Source organism: Chiloscyllium plagiosum, unplaced genomic scaffold (genome assembly GCF_037043375.1).
Source record: "Chiloscyllium plagiosum isolate Xiang-an unplaced genomic scaffold, Cpla_swu_hap1 HiC_scaffold_7, whole genome shotgun sequence".
Taxonomy (NCBI): Eukaryota; Metazoa; Chordata; class Chondrichthyes; order Orectolobiformes; family Hemiscylliidae; genus Chiloscyllium; species Chiloscyllium plagiosum.
Genome location: NW_028270145.1, coordinates 36538205 through 36553424, shown reverse-complemented (window position 1 = coordinate 36553424; position 15220 = coordinate 36538205). Strand labels below are relative to the sequence as shown.

General features: G+C 42.9%; 2 protein-coding genes across 7 annotated transcripts in view; one reads left to right on the top strand and one right to left on the bottom strand.

Moving 5' to 3' along the window:
• The window catches only part of LOC122551450 (uncharacterized), a 71696-nt gene that overhangs the window by 46976 nt on the left and 9500 nt on the right, over positions 1 to 15220 (top strand). The window lies entirely within an intron of this gene.
• Positions 1 to 15220, bottom strand: part of LOC122551449 (cytotoxic T-lymphocyte protein 4-like) — a 42313-nt gene that overhangs the window by 21129 nt on the left and 5964 nt on the right. The window lies entirely within an intron of this gene.

Below are 15220 nucleotides of genomic sequence, written 5' to 3'. Positions count from 1 at the left end.
GAGTTTGGCAGAGACTGTCTTTGACCAATTTGAAGGATGACAGAGTCCAGGCCCAGCCCAATACATTGTTATCTTTGAACATAGAACAGTACAGAACAGGCCCCTGGGCCCACTATGTTGTGCCGAACATGACACCAAATTAAACTAATCCCTTTTGCCTGCCCTTGGTCTCTATCTCTCCATTCCTTGCATATTCATGTGTGTTTAAGTGTCCCTTAAACATCCTTATCATATCTGCCTCCACCACCAGCCACAGCAGCACGTTCCAGACTCCAGACTCTCTGTGTAAAAAAACTTGCTCCTCACATCTCCTTTAAATGTTCCCCCTTTCACTTTAAATACATACCCCTAATATTAGAAATTTCAACTCTAAGAAAAAGATTCTGACCGTCAACCCCATCTACGCGTCTCATAATTTGATCGACTTCTATCAAATCTCCCCTCAGCCTCCACTGCTCCAGGAAACAAAACAACTCAGGCTCGTCTAGCCTCTCCTATAGCTCACACCCTCTAATCCAGGTAGCATCCTGATGGACCCTCTCCAAAGCCTTCACATCCTTCCAGTAATGTGGTGATCAGAATTGGACACTATACTCTTAAGTGTGGCTTTAATCTGCCAACTTTCCACAGTTCCACCAAGTTCAGAAGAATGTTCTTTAAATCCAGCTTTTACCATGTGGCTATCTAGTCCCCTGTTATATCTTTCACTGTCTCCCCAGCACCAGTTTTCCCACCTCTCCAACACTGGTTAAATCCAATAGACCCAAACATCCTCAGTACTTTCAGGGCACATTCCTTCTACACACAACTCCACAAGAGGGGACTGCACTACAGCCAGAGATCCCACTAACCAAGTTGAGGATAGAGAAGGTGTGAATGCTCCCTAAGATCAGTTTCTGCATCCTGCAGCTCAAAGGGACCCATTGTTAACTTTTTAACTGGGCGAGACCAGAAGTGGAACTCACCAGTTGCAATAGAATGTTAGATGGCTCCCACCAACTGTCCTAGACTTCTGAAGTGTGACAAGATGCACCTTGCATTGGTACTCCTAATGGTTTGATGCAGGATGGTGCCTGAATTGCACCTCAAGCAGCTCTACAACTAAGGGCAGGAACTTGGAATAGATTGGCACCTTGCCCACCCATGTCCTCTACTACTGGTCCCCATATGAGGTTGCGGGAGGTGGGGGACAGGACTGGACATTACTTCAGCCTGAGGTTAATGGACACAAATGAACCACCTGAAGAAAGAATAACGCTTCGAAAGCTAGTGCTTCCAAATAAACTTGTTGGACTATAACCTGGAGTTGTGTGATTTTTAACTTATGTCCAAAGTGAGCAAGCTTCTAACAGGCCAGCGCATGGGATAAAATGCATACTCACTCAAACATTAGTTAATTAAGGACAATCAGTATACATTTGTAAAACACAGCTACAGTAGACAAATTTAATAATCTTCTTTGATGTGATAACTGATTATATTAATAAGGAATACACAGTGAATGTTGAGAGTGTCTATATTTTCAAAAGGCATTTGAGAAACAAGTTCAGAGATAACATGGTGATCAACGTATGGTGCAAAATATTGCAGTGAGTGAGAAAGGAAGGAAATGGGTGAAATCAGAAGGCAGAGCGCAGAGTCACGGATGTCTCTGAATTGGAAATTTGCAAACAACTTGTACTTGTGGGCACAGGACATGGTTTTGAAGCAGATGACGTTAAACCCAAAAGTATAGCAAACAGCGAAGAGGATTAAAACAGACATCAAGAGGAAATGGACAGACATATTGCAGATTCTCTTCACAAGGTCAACCTTTATAACGCATTCCTAATTGTCCTTGAAATGAATGGCTTGCTGGTCTATTTCAGTGGGTACTTAGGAGCCAATCAGATTGCAGTGGTTCTGGAGACACACATAGACCACATTAAATAAGGATGGCAGGTTTCCTTCTCCTAAAGGGCATTAGTGAACCAGGTGGGTCTTTACAACAATTAATTCATGGTCAACATTATATAACTAAGATTCAATTTCAGATATTTTTTGGCTTGAAATTCTATCGGTGTCTGTTGGATTTGAATGTTTCCCCAAGAGCTTAGTTTGGGACTCAAGATTGCTAAGCAGGGTAACTTAACCATTACGCCACTATCTCACCAACGCAATTTAATGCATCGAAGCAAAGTGATAAATTTTAGTTGGAAGAATGGGGAGAAACAATATAAAGTAACGGGTAAACTTTAAAAGGAGTTCGGAATCAGAAAGACCTGAAGGTATACGGAAAGGAAGCTTTGGAGATTGCAGTACAAGTCAAGCAGACTGTTAAAGAGCAAACTGGCTTCATCAGCTGAGGCATAAGCAAGGACATTCTGATAAACCTGGCAGGGCCTCAGTAGGGTATAGTGTCCCTTTGTCGGCCTCACAGTATCAGAAGGATGTTGAGGTCTTAGAACTGATGCAGAGAGGATTTACCAGTCTGCTAAGAACCATCAGTTAAATGAAGAAACCTGGGAAACTATTGTCCTAAGGATAGAGACATTTAGGGGCAGAGTTAACAGAGATGTTCAAACTTATTGCAAGGTTCCCAACTGAAAAAGGGCAATATGTAAGTTGATTTACCAATTGTTTGCTGTTCCTGAACACTATTTTTCTTTACATTTTTATGGTAGCACAGTAAAAAATACATGAACTTCAATATTCAAAGGTTTTTCACCATTTAAGAAATACTTGTCTTTTCTTTTAGCAATGGTTACCCTCACAGTGGTATGAGGTAGACAAACCGCAGATATGAAATACTGCATCCTCTCATGAACTTGCTCTTTGCAAAACAGAGATTCCAACTTAAGGACCTGCCGTACCTTGAAGGTGAATGAATACTTATTGTGGTGAAGCGGCAAAGGCACACAGCGAAGATGCAACAGGATGGGTGGATGCTAGGACATTGAAAAAAATTTAAGGAGGTAGATAGATTTTAAATTATGATGGGTTTGAGCATTATAGAGAATGGGAGAGTGAAGCTGAGGCCGAGGTGAGATCAGTAGTGGTCGTATTAAGGCTGAAAGACCTGAATGGCCTACTCCTGCTCCTAGTTCTTTTTTTTGCCTATGGACTGGATCCCCGGGATCTGAGGGCTTCTGGGAGTCAGCCGTGAAGAGGCTGATGGATGAAGTGAAGGTGTTTAACATGGACCGCTTCCTCTTTGTTGGTCAGAGATGACTGAGTGAACATGGCAAATGTTGTTGTCACCACAGCCCAAGTGTGAGCAGGATTTTATTTTAATAATTGCAACAAGACTGCTGCAGAAATATCCCTCTTTGCCTCTCTTCTTCTTTCTGCCCAATCTTTAAAAAACCCACCTGTAGCCTCAGCAGTATTCATCCTTCTCCTTCCAGGGAATACTTGCCATATTTTTTTCCAAGTCAAGGTGTGGCATGGTGATTCAGTGGTTAGCTACTGCTCCCTCATAGTACCAGGGACCTGTGTTCGATTCCAGCCGTGGGCGACTGTTGGGAATTGACATATTCTCTCTGTGTGGGTTTCCTCCAGGTGCTCTATTTCCTCTCACAGTCAAGTTGGGTTGGCCCATAGTGTTCAGGAAACTGTAGGCTAGGTGGGCTAGCCAGGGGAAATGCAGGGTTATGGGAGTGAGTCTGGGTGGGATGCTTTTTGAATAGGTCTGGGTGGGTTACTCTTCGGACGGAAGGTATGGACTTGTTGGGCCAAAGGGCCTGTTTCCACGCTGTAGTTATTCTGATTCTAATTCAATTTGACGTTACAATCACCAGTGTCAGACATAGCTGTGAGGTAGAAGTGCATTGCCACTCGTTCCTACCTACCTGTCAGCCATTCTGTTTTACTTCCCTTTAATCTTTTCCAGTTACTTCCCCAGAGGGCAAATTTGACTTGCTACTGATTTGTATCCTCCTATATTCTGGGTACCTGACCTTTGGGAAGTTGTCAGGGCTATAAGAAAAAAGATGCACTCAGGTAATTAAAATCTAGCCAACATGCAGGGCAACCAAATGCTTGACTTTGATGAGGAATAAAATCAGAGTGGGTCTAACTAGAGTGGCACAGTGGTACAGTCGTTCACATGCTGCCTCACAACAGCAGGGACCTGGGTTTGATTCCAACCTCACATGGCTGTCTGTGTGAAGTTTGCATATTCTTGCTGTGACTGCATGTTTTTCCTCCCACAGACCAAAAACGCGCAAGTTAGGTGGATTTCCCATCGTCTCCAGGAATGTACGGGTTCAGTGGATTAGCCATGAGAAATGCAGGGGAAGAGAGGGTGGGTCTGTTGGGATGCTTTTCAGAGGGTCAGTGTGGATCTGATGGACCGAATGGCCTGCTTCCACACTGTAGAGACTCCGCCACAACCTGTGTTTATAGATTTAACATCATGAAAGAAGGTCATCATTGTTCTGTCCTCCCCAAAACAATATTCTGCATGTTTTTTGCATATGAAGCGTGTGATATTTGGGAAAGAGGTTTGTCAGGGTATGGTAAAAGGTTTGGGGAGGGGATGAATAGTGAGTGTTCTTTCAGAGACAGGCCGAATGGAAGATGTGCTGAATCAAGAAAATATAAAGGAAACAGCAACAATAAGTATTCATATAACATTATCAAACAAAATCTCACACCAGACCACATGAGGGTTTGATAGAGCAGATGATGAAAGCTGGATTGAAGAAATAGATTTTGAGGAGCTACCTTCAAGGAATTATTTTGAAATGGCAGTGATACAGAGTAATGTTGGCAGAGAATTCCAGAACTTGGGGATCCAGGCAGCTGAAGGTACCATAATTAATGTTGGAGAAATTAAAATACACAATGCTCAAGAGACCAAAATGAGTAGTGTGCAGATATCCTGGGAGAATTTGGAAAGGTATTACAGAAACAGAGAAGGTTGTGCCCACAGATGGATTGGGAAATTAAGACAAGAATTTTAAAATCAAGGTGTTGCTTGACCAGGAACCAACATAGATCAGCAAGCACAGGGACAGCTGGAGAAGAGCACTTGTTATGAATTAAGATGAGTGTTTAAGACAGCAGAGTTTATAATGAACCTGGGTTTAAGTAGAATAGAATGTGGATCATCAGTCAGGACTGAGTGAGAATAGTCAAAGTCATGGCTAAGATAACTAAGGCATTGCTGGGAGCTACACGGGCACCAGGGTGGCACAGTGGTTAGCACTGCTGCCTCACTGCGCCAGAGACCCGGGTTCAATTCCCGCCTCAGGCGACTGACTGTGTGGAGTTTGCACGTTCTCCCCGTGTCTGCGTGGGTTTCCTCTGGGTGCTCCAGTTTCCTCCCACAGTCCAAAGATGTGCAGGTCAGGTAAATTGGCCACGCTAAATTGCCCGTAGTGTTAGGTAAGGGGTAAATGCAGGGGTATGGGTGGGTTGCGCTTCGGCGGGGCGGTGTGGACTTGTTGGGCCAAAGGGCCTGTTTCCACACTGTAAGTAATCTAATCTACAGCAGTGAGTGAGCTGAGGCAGTGGTGGGGTCAGGTATACTCAGTAGTGTTAGAGGTGGCATGAGATAGACGTTTAGTCAGGAAGAGCATCAAGAGTTATAGGGAAAAGGAAAGAAAGGGGAGTTGAGGATTATCTTTGAATGGCGGAGCAGACTTCATGGGGTGAATGGGCGACTTATATTCCCCCATTTTATGGCCCAACGGCCGAATTGATCTTTGGCGAGGAAATGGAGTTTGGATATGGGGTAATTGTTTGCAATGGGTAAACGATAGATTTATGGAACAGTGGGATGATGATGGCAGATTTGAAGGACAGAAATAAACATTAGCCAAAGAGACAGAACTTTTAGCAATATTAGATCTGTGCGTAATATTGGAAAAGATAATAATGTCAAGCAACATGGGGAGCCAGAGAGGAAGCTGGTTGTTCAGTACAAAATGGCAATAAGAAGGAGGAGGTTGGTCTTCTGGACTAAATGAACTCAGAGAAGATATGAAGGATCTTGGAAAGAATCTAGAGAAAGGTGTGAATTCAAGGTAAGGGCAGGGGTGAGCATTAGAGGAAGTTCGACCCATTGAGCAAGGAAAAGATAGGAAAGACAACTGACATGATCATGATCTCCTCACACATTCCTGGAGGGGGTTAAAGCTGGTTTGAAGGAGATGAAAAGAAACCAGAGGCTATTTTTGCACATGAGGAAGGTCCTGAATAAGTGAGTAGATTTCACAGACAAGGGTGGGACCCACAATCTTTATGGCTGTGAGCAGCTCACTCATTGTCTACCAAACCTGGTCAAGTCCGTATTGTAACTGAAGTGGAGATAAGGGCTGGAGAAAAGGGAAAACCCATAGTGAGAGACTTTAACAGCTTTAATGAAAACGTGGCTATCAAGCTGGGGGTGTTGGTGTCACTGAGCAGCTCTGAGCAGCACTACAGAGATGGCGAATGGAATCACAGAATCCCCTACAACGTGAAAGCAGGCCATTCAGCCCAGCAGTCATGCCGACCCTTTGAATAGCATCCCAGCCAGGCCAACACCCCTACCCTTTACCTGTAATCCCACATTTCTCACAGCCAATCCACCTAGCCTGCACATCTTTGAACTGTCACAGGAAACCGGAACACACCCTTGCAGACACAGGGAGAATGTGTAAACTCCACCCAGACAGTGCCAAGGGCTGTGAGGTAGCAGTGCAAACCACTGAGCCACTGTGTCACCCCAGTGAAAAACTAGGGTTTTTTATAACAGGTCTCTGTGACTCACTGCACAGGAGCTGAACGGGCCTCTCCCGTTCACTTCACAGAACATGAGCTAATCTTGCCTTGACTGTTACATTTTACACATTATTACTCTGTTATCTTCGCTATCTCTGCCATTTGTGTGTAACTGTAAGGAAACAGTAATTAGGACAGAATATTTGGAACAGTCAAGGACAAGGTGACATGAGAACTGACACTGCATAAAATCCAGGAAGTGGGATTGACCTGCAGGGACAATGCCTCAGAATCAGCAACCACAGTGTTGCCACCACATGGTTAGCCATACGGAAAGGGAGGAGGCAGGCAGGATTAAGAAAGCATTTTGAACACTGAACTAGAGCCTGTGGATAGCGAGCAGGGCAGCAGAACACTTACAGGAACGTGGGACAGCAGTTGGAAGATGCAAAGTTTTACCAACAAGAAAAGTAATGAGGGTGAAATGAAGAAGAATGCCTCTTTTGCATAAAGTCCATGGAAGATCAAGGATTGGATGAATGTGACAATGTGGTGCAGGAGCTCCAGAAATTGGTGATGAGTATGGGAGTGTTCAGCTCCATGTTGAAGCATAGAACTTTATACAGACTGTTATACCTGGTGAGCTGTTTACATGAATCATTGCAGGGCCTCCGCATAGCAATAGCTCAAGAATCATCTCACAACATTGTGCTGCCTTCTGTATATACACTATTAACATCCAGCTCTACCTTATACCCACCTCTCTCAACCATCACCACAAACTGCTTCGAAGTTAGCAGTTCATTTGTCTAACATCCAGCAATAGGCAATATTTTCTTCCAACTAAATATTGGGATGGCCAAAGCTGTTGCCTTAAGTCCCCAACATCATCCCTCTCCAGGTCTTAACACAGCCTTGGTTCAAACATGAATAAAAAGGCTGAATTCAAGAGTCGAGGTCAGAGTGGCAGCCCCTGACATCAAGGCTACATTCTTCCAAATTGTGGCATCAAGGAGTCCTGGCAAAACTGGAATCAATAGTTATCAGGGGCAAACTTGCTGCTGGTTGGAGTTATACCTGGTGCACAGAAGGATGGTTGCTGGAGATCCGTCATCTCAGTTCCAGGATATTGCTATAGGAGTTCTTCAGAGTAGTATCCTAGGCCCAAACGTCTTCAGCTGCTTCATCAATGGCCTTTCCTCCATCATAAGGTCAAAAATGGGGACATTCGCTGATGATTGCACAATGTTCAGCCCTATTCACAACTCCTTAGACACTACTTGTCCACCCCTTGTTCAAATGCAATAAGAGCTTGGGCTGACAAGTGCCAAATAAAATTCACATCACGCACATGTAAGGTAATGATCATCTTAAACAAGCACAAATCCAACCATTGTCCCTTGACATTCACAGGCATTGCCATGACTGAATCTTCCACATTCACTATCTTGGGGGGTTACCATTGACCAGAAACTGAACTGAACAGTGGCTGGTAGAGCAGGTAAGAGGCTAGGAATCCTGCAGCGAGTAACTCATCTCCTGACTCCCCAAAACCTGTCCACTATCTACAACATAATTTTTATTCGCATGCTCATTTACAACTGGTTCTTTCATAAATAATCTAATATCTGCATCTTTTGTTCTTGACACTTCTGAGAGTGTAAATAGTTTCTCCCTGCCTACTCTGTCCAGTTCCCTCATGATTTTGAAAACTTCATTCAATCTCATCTCAGCCTTCTCCTCAGCCTTCTTCTCTCCAAAGAAAACAATTCCGACTTCTCCAATCTATATTCTTAACTCAAATTTATCATTGCTGGAACTCTTCTCATAAACCTCTTCTGCACTGTTTCCAATGTATTCACAAACTTCCTCCAGCGTGGAGTCCAGAACTCTACACAATTCTCAATACTGTGGGAGTAATGTCTTTCCACGTCCAGCTCCTGTACTCTATGCCCCCATTAATAAAGCTTAGATACTGACTGCTCTATTAACTGCTTGCTTTATCTGTCCTATGGTGGCTTATGTACATATACATGAAAGTCTGTCTACTCCTCACACCATTTATTTTTACATCGTGCCTTCTGGTTACTTCTACCAAAATGAAGCACCTCACATTGAACTTCACCTGCAATCTGTCTGTCCAGCCACCAACCTATCGATGCCCTTTTCTAATTTTACACAATCCTCTTCCGTTTACAAGTTTTGTATTACCCACAAACATAGAAATTGCCCACTGCATAATATATACCTCTGGAAAAACAAAGGTCCCAAAACCAATCCCTGGGAACTTCACTGCAAACCTTCTTCTATTCTGACCAATTAGAGGGTGAGTTAGCTCAGTTGGCTGGACAGCTGGGTTGTGGTGCAGAGTAATACCAATGCCACAGGGTTCAATCGGTACACCTAGCTGAGATCACTATGAAAGACTCTCCTTCTCAATCTCTCCCCTCACCTGAGGAATGGCTACCCTAAGGTTAAGCTCACCATCAATCATCTCTCTCTAATGAGCGAGCAGCTCGATCTGCTGGCAGGACCACAGCAATATTATCTTTACTCTCTTATTTTCTGTCACTCAGCAAATTTAATACATGTCCAATGTGGTACTGCATCAAATGCCTTTTGGCAGTCCATATACACCACATCAACAGACTTGCCCTCGTCAATCTTCCCTGTAACCTCTTCAAAAAAACACTATCAAGTTAGTCAGAATTCTCCTCCAAATTAACCCATATGCAACAAGATCTGGACAATATCCAGGCTTGAGCTAACAAGTGGCAAGTAACATTTGTGCCACACAAATACCAGGCAATGACCATCACCAGTAAGAGACAATCTAATCACCACCCAGTTACACTCAATGGTTTACCATTACTGAATCCCCCATTATCAACATTCTGGGGATTATCAATGACTAGAAACTTAACTAGATTCACCACATAAACACAATGGCTTAAAAAATAGGTCAGCGGCTAGAAATACTCTGGTGAGTAACTCACCTCCTAACTCCCCAAAGTCTGTCCACCAACTACAAGACGCAAGTCAGAATTGTGGTGGAATTCTCCCCACTTGCCTGGATGAGTGCAGCTCTAACAATACTCAAGAAGCTTGACACCATATAGGACAAAGCACCCTACTTGATTGGCACAGCATCCACAAGCATCCACTCCCTCCGCCACCAATACTCAGTACCAACAGTGTGTACTATCTACAAGATGCACTGCACAAATTCACCAAAGATCCTCAAGGCAGCACCTCCCAAACCCACAACCACTTCCATCTAGAAGGACAAGGGCAGCAGATACATAGGAACACCACCACCTTCAAGTTCCCTTCCAGGCCCCTCACCATCTTGACTTGGAAATGTATTGCAATCCCTTCATTGTTGCTGGGAATCCCCTCCCTAATGGCATTGTGAGTCAACCCACAGCAAGTGGACTGCGGTGGTTCAAGATGGGAGCTCACCATCACCTTCTCGGTGGCACGGTGGCTCAGTGGTTAGCACTACTGCCTCAAAGCACCAGGGACTCGGATTCGATTCCCACCTTGGGCGACTGTCTGTGTGGAGTTTGCACATTCTCCCCATATCTGCGTGGGTTTCCTCCAGGTGCTCCGGTTTCCTCCTACATTCCAAAAGATGTGCATGTTAGGTGAATTGGTCATGCTAAATTGCCACATCAGGGGTAAATATTGGGTAGGGGAATGGGTCTGGGTGGATTACTCTTCAGAGGGTCAGTGTGGGTTTGTTGGGCTGAAGGGCCTGTTACCGCACTGTAGGTAATCTAATCTTCTCGAGGGCAATATCCCACAAATGACTTTTTAAAAAATTTCCATGTGAGTATTAATCCTATTCCTAATAATTATTCAAGAATTTTCCCTTACACCAAATTGTTTGGAATTGCTGGGGCTATCCTGACAAATGTGTTTGAATAAGGGCATTCTCAATTCTCCAACCTTCTGGCATAACACCCAAACTCAGACAAGATAGAAGAATTATTGCAAGTGCCTCTTCTTTCTTTATCATACTTCAAAGTCTGTGGGTGTCTCTCATTCCATCTCAGTGTCTTAATTAATTACTCATAGCTTCTCAATTTTAAACCCTTACTAGAGACTAAGTTTCCTCCTTTTGTCATCATAACTTGAGCAGCATATCTCTTTTTGGGAAAGACTGATTCACTTAATATGTTAGTCATGTCACTTTGCCTCCACATAGAAATCCCCTCTTAGTCTTTAAGTGGCCCTACTCCTTTTACAGTTCATTATGCCTATAGAAGACTGTATGATTTCCCTACTGTGTCAAATGTCATTCCTTTACTTGTTATCGCTATTTGTTTTCTTGTCTCCCTCTGGACATTCAGTATTTAGCCTGGTTCTCAAATGTATTCACTGCCTTACACCTATCGTAAGTACAATTTTTCTTCCTTAACTTAATTTGTCATTGAGGAGTGCAGGGTTGTTTTATCCCTTGTTTTCCTTTTGAGAAAATGTTCCTCAAAACAGTACCCGTACCCCCTCCTCTTTAAAGATAGCCCATTGTGCAAGTACAGTTCTTCTGGCCAACCTTGAGTTCCAGTCTCTCTTGACCATCTCTGTCCTAGCCCCACTGAAGCTGGCTCTCCCCCAGTTAGTTGTTCTTACTCTGAATGGTCATTAAGTTTCGATATTTGAGATGTGATCTTTATTGAATCTTAGAGTCATAGAGGCATGTAGCATGGAAACAGACTTGTTGGTCCAACTCGTCTATGCTGGGCATTCTAAATTAATTTAGTCCAATTTGTCAGCATTTTGCCCATATCCCTCTAACCCTTCCTATTTATGTACTCATGCAGCTGACTCTTAAATATGTAATTGTACTAGCCTCTCTAACTTCTTCTGACACCTCATTCCATACACGTACCACTCTGCATGAAAATGTTGCCCCTTAGGGCCCTTTTATATCTTTCCCCTCTCACCCTAAACCTATTTCCTCCAGTTTCAGTCTCCTCTACCCTAGGAAAAAGATCTTGCCTATTCACCCTAATCATGCCCCTCTGATGGTCCAGGGATGGCCTGATAGCTCAGTGGTTAGCATTGCTGCCTCACAACGCCAGGGACCTGGGTTCAATTACAGCCTTGGGTGACTGTCTGTGTGAAGTTTGCACATTCTCCCTTTGTCTGCGTGGGTTTGCTCTGGTTTCGTCCCACGAACCAAAGATGTGCAGGTTAGGTCAATTGGTCATGCAAAATTGCCTGTAGTGTTCAGGGATGTGTAGGTTAGGTGCATTAGTCAAAGGCAAATATAGGATAGTAAGATAGGGAAATGGCTTGGGTAAGTTACTCTTTGGAAGGTCGATTTGGGCTGAAGGGCCTGTTTCCACACTGTAGAGATTCTATGAAAATAGCCTCATCTATTCAGCCTCTACCTATAATTCAAATCTGACAACATCCTAGTAAAACTTTTATACAGTCTTTCAAGTATAACAACATCTTATAACAGGGAGGCCAAAATTGAATGCAATATTCCAAAAGTGGCCTTATCAACGTTCTGTACAGCTGCAATATGAAATCCCAACTCGTGTACTCAATGCACTGACCATGAAGAGTTGAAAAGTGTGGCATAGGCATACCAAACACCTTCTTCACTACCCTATCAACCTGTGACTCCACCTTCAAGAATCTAACAATGGGCATCCCAAGGTCTCTTTGTTTGGCAGTACTCTCCAGCAGCCTATCATTAAGTGTATAAGTCCTGCCCTGAATTCCCTCACACTTATCTAAATTAATCTTCATCTGCCACTTGTTGTCTTGTAAAAAGCAATTCTGGGGTTTAGAGTGTAGTTGTAAGATTTTGTTAATGTGACGTTTTTAAAGCCTTCATGTTTTGCTTGTCGAACAAAGGATTTTTCTATGTTTAACAATTCCAGAAGACAGACAAACTACATTATGAGTAGCAGTCAGTAACAGAATTAGTAGAAGCATCTCAATGATACTTGAATAGAACAATAATCCATAAATAATAATTAGTAAATAAAAGCTGGATTTATCTTAAATTTTAGTAGTGTGTCTGAATAACTGCCTGCAATTCAAGATTTGGAGATGCCGGTGTTGGACTGGGGTGTACAAAGTTAAAAATAACACAACACCAGGTTATAGTCCAACAGGTTTAATTGGAAGCACACTAGCTTTCGGAGCATCGCTCCTTCATCAGGTGATAGATGATGTCATCACCTGATGAAGGAGTGTCGCTCCGAAAGCTAGTGTGCTTCCAATTAAACCTGTTGGACTATAACCTGGTGTTGTGTGATTTTTAACTCTGTAGGGGTTGGCATTGAAAACTACAAATAAGAGCTTGGCCTTTTAAATTTGAAGCATATACTGAGGCATTCCATAATCTTCCAGGGAGAGAGATCATGTACACATAGGAACATCCAACTATTTAGCTGCATTGTTGTCAAGTTTGATTTCAACAAGAACTTTTAATTAAGGTCAAATATTAAATATCCCAAGTGCCACATTTTGAGCTTTCTGAGTTTACTGAGGGCAGATGAAGTGTGGTCCTGCCCTGAGTTTAAATCGATCTAAAGAGTCAGTTTCATTACAGTTATCTGGGATTTTCTGTAAATGTGGAAACTTGAGCTCAGAATAATTAATCGGAAACTTCTGTCTGAGTTTGTCAGTTCTCAGACCAGTTAGTCAGGTGCTTATGTCCCTGTGAATACTTGAGGTGTTTTGGTTCAAGGAAGATGGAGGTTTCTTGACCAAGAGCTGGGTTTTGAGTCCAGTTTAAAGTCTGCCTCATATTTTTGTAAATATAATCTTTCTGTCTTTTGTTTGTTATTTAAATACTTTTGAGTTTCTCGATGAGTGGTCTGGTCTGGTCTGATTGCATTCAATACAGTTTGGTTTTAGTAGTGTGTCTGAATAACTGCCTGCAGTTTAAGATTTGGAGATGCCGGTGTTGGACTGGTGTTGGATTTGATTTATTCATTAACCCAGCGTCCTTGCCCTGCCTAGTGGTATATCTCTGTTGAACCTGAAGCATTTAAAGGAGTTATTTTGAGAACTTAATTAGATGAGTGCAACCAAATTGAACAAATGTAGAATTATCTAAACACTTTTAAAACTTCAACATTGGTAATGATGAAGGGACAGAGATGAAAGACAAGGACATGACAGATGTGCTGTGAGGATACAGATCATTTGCAGTAAATGTGATCATACACAAGGCAAGCAGGAATGAAAATATCTGTCTCTGAGCAGTATGTAAGAAAGCTTGAGCATTATCTAGGGAAGGTGAAGAGAGAGGTGTCATTTTGTGATATAATTTCTTATGTTGATAGCAAGGTATAAACAAGGGATTGAAATCAACCAAAGCCTCAGAGTTCCTAGCATACACACCATATTACATTTCATGTGGAAACAGTGATAGCATTAGCAAACTGAAAAAGAACATTGTTATTTTAGAACAGCTCAATATCACTTTCAGAAGAGCTGCAAGAAGCAATTGACAACAGCAGAGAGAGAGAAAAATTACAAATCTAGTTAACCAAAGGAAAGTCAGGGTGTTTTCATATCAAAAACATGTGAAGTAAACATAGATTAGATTCCCTACAGTGTGGAAAAAGGCCCTTCAGACCAGTTTGAGCCAAAGGGCCTGTGTCCATGCTGTAGGACTCTATGACACTTGGGCTGTGTGGGTATTGCTGCCTGTTCCTAGTTGCCCATGAGAAGGTAATGGTGAACTGTCTTTCTAAACCACTGTAGTCTATGTGCCTCAGGTAGACCCACAATGTCTTTAGGGAGAGAATTCCAGGATTTTGTCTCAGCAACAGTGAAGGAACAATGAGTCAAGATGATGAGTGGCTTGGAGCTGTTACCTCCACCTGTAGGTGGTGTTATGTTACCATGTATCTATTTCCCTTGTCCTTCTCGATGGCAGTGGTTGTAGGTTTGGAAGATGCTACTAAGGATCCTTAGTAAATTTCTACAGTGTGTCTTGTAGACAGCGTATATTGCTTCTGCTGAGCGTCAGTGGTGAAGGGAGTGGAGGCTTTTGGATATGGTGCTAATCAAGTGGGTTGCTTTGCCCTGGATAGTGTTAAGCTTCTTGGTTTGGATCTGCACCATCCAGGCAAGTGGGGAGTATTCCATCACTTTCCTTTGTAGATAGGCTATGGGAATCAGGAAGTGAGTTACTTGCTGTAGTATTCCTAGCCTCTGACTTGCTCTTGTTTACATGATAAGTCCAGTTGAGTTTCTGGTCAACAGTAACCCCAAGGACCAGAAGAGAAAATGCTGGAAAATCTCAGCAGGTCTGGCAGCGTCTGTAAGGAGAGGATAGAGCTGACGTTTCAAGTCTAACCGACCCTCTGTCAAAACTTTGTCTCCTTACAGATGCTGCCAGACCTGCTGAGATTTTCCAGCATTTTCTCTTTTGCTTTCAGATTCCAGCATCCACAGTAATTTGCTTTTATCCAGTGAGTAACCCCAAGGATGTTGACAATGGGGAACTCAGTGAAGGTAACACCATTGAATGTCAAGAGGTGATGGTTAG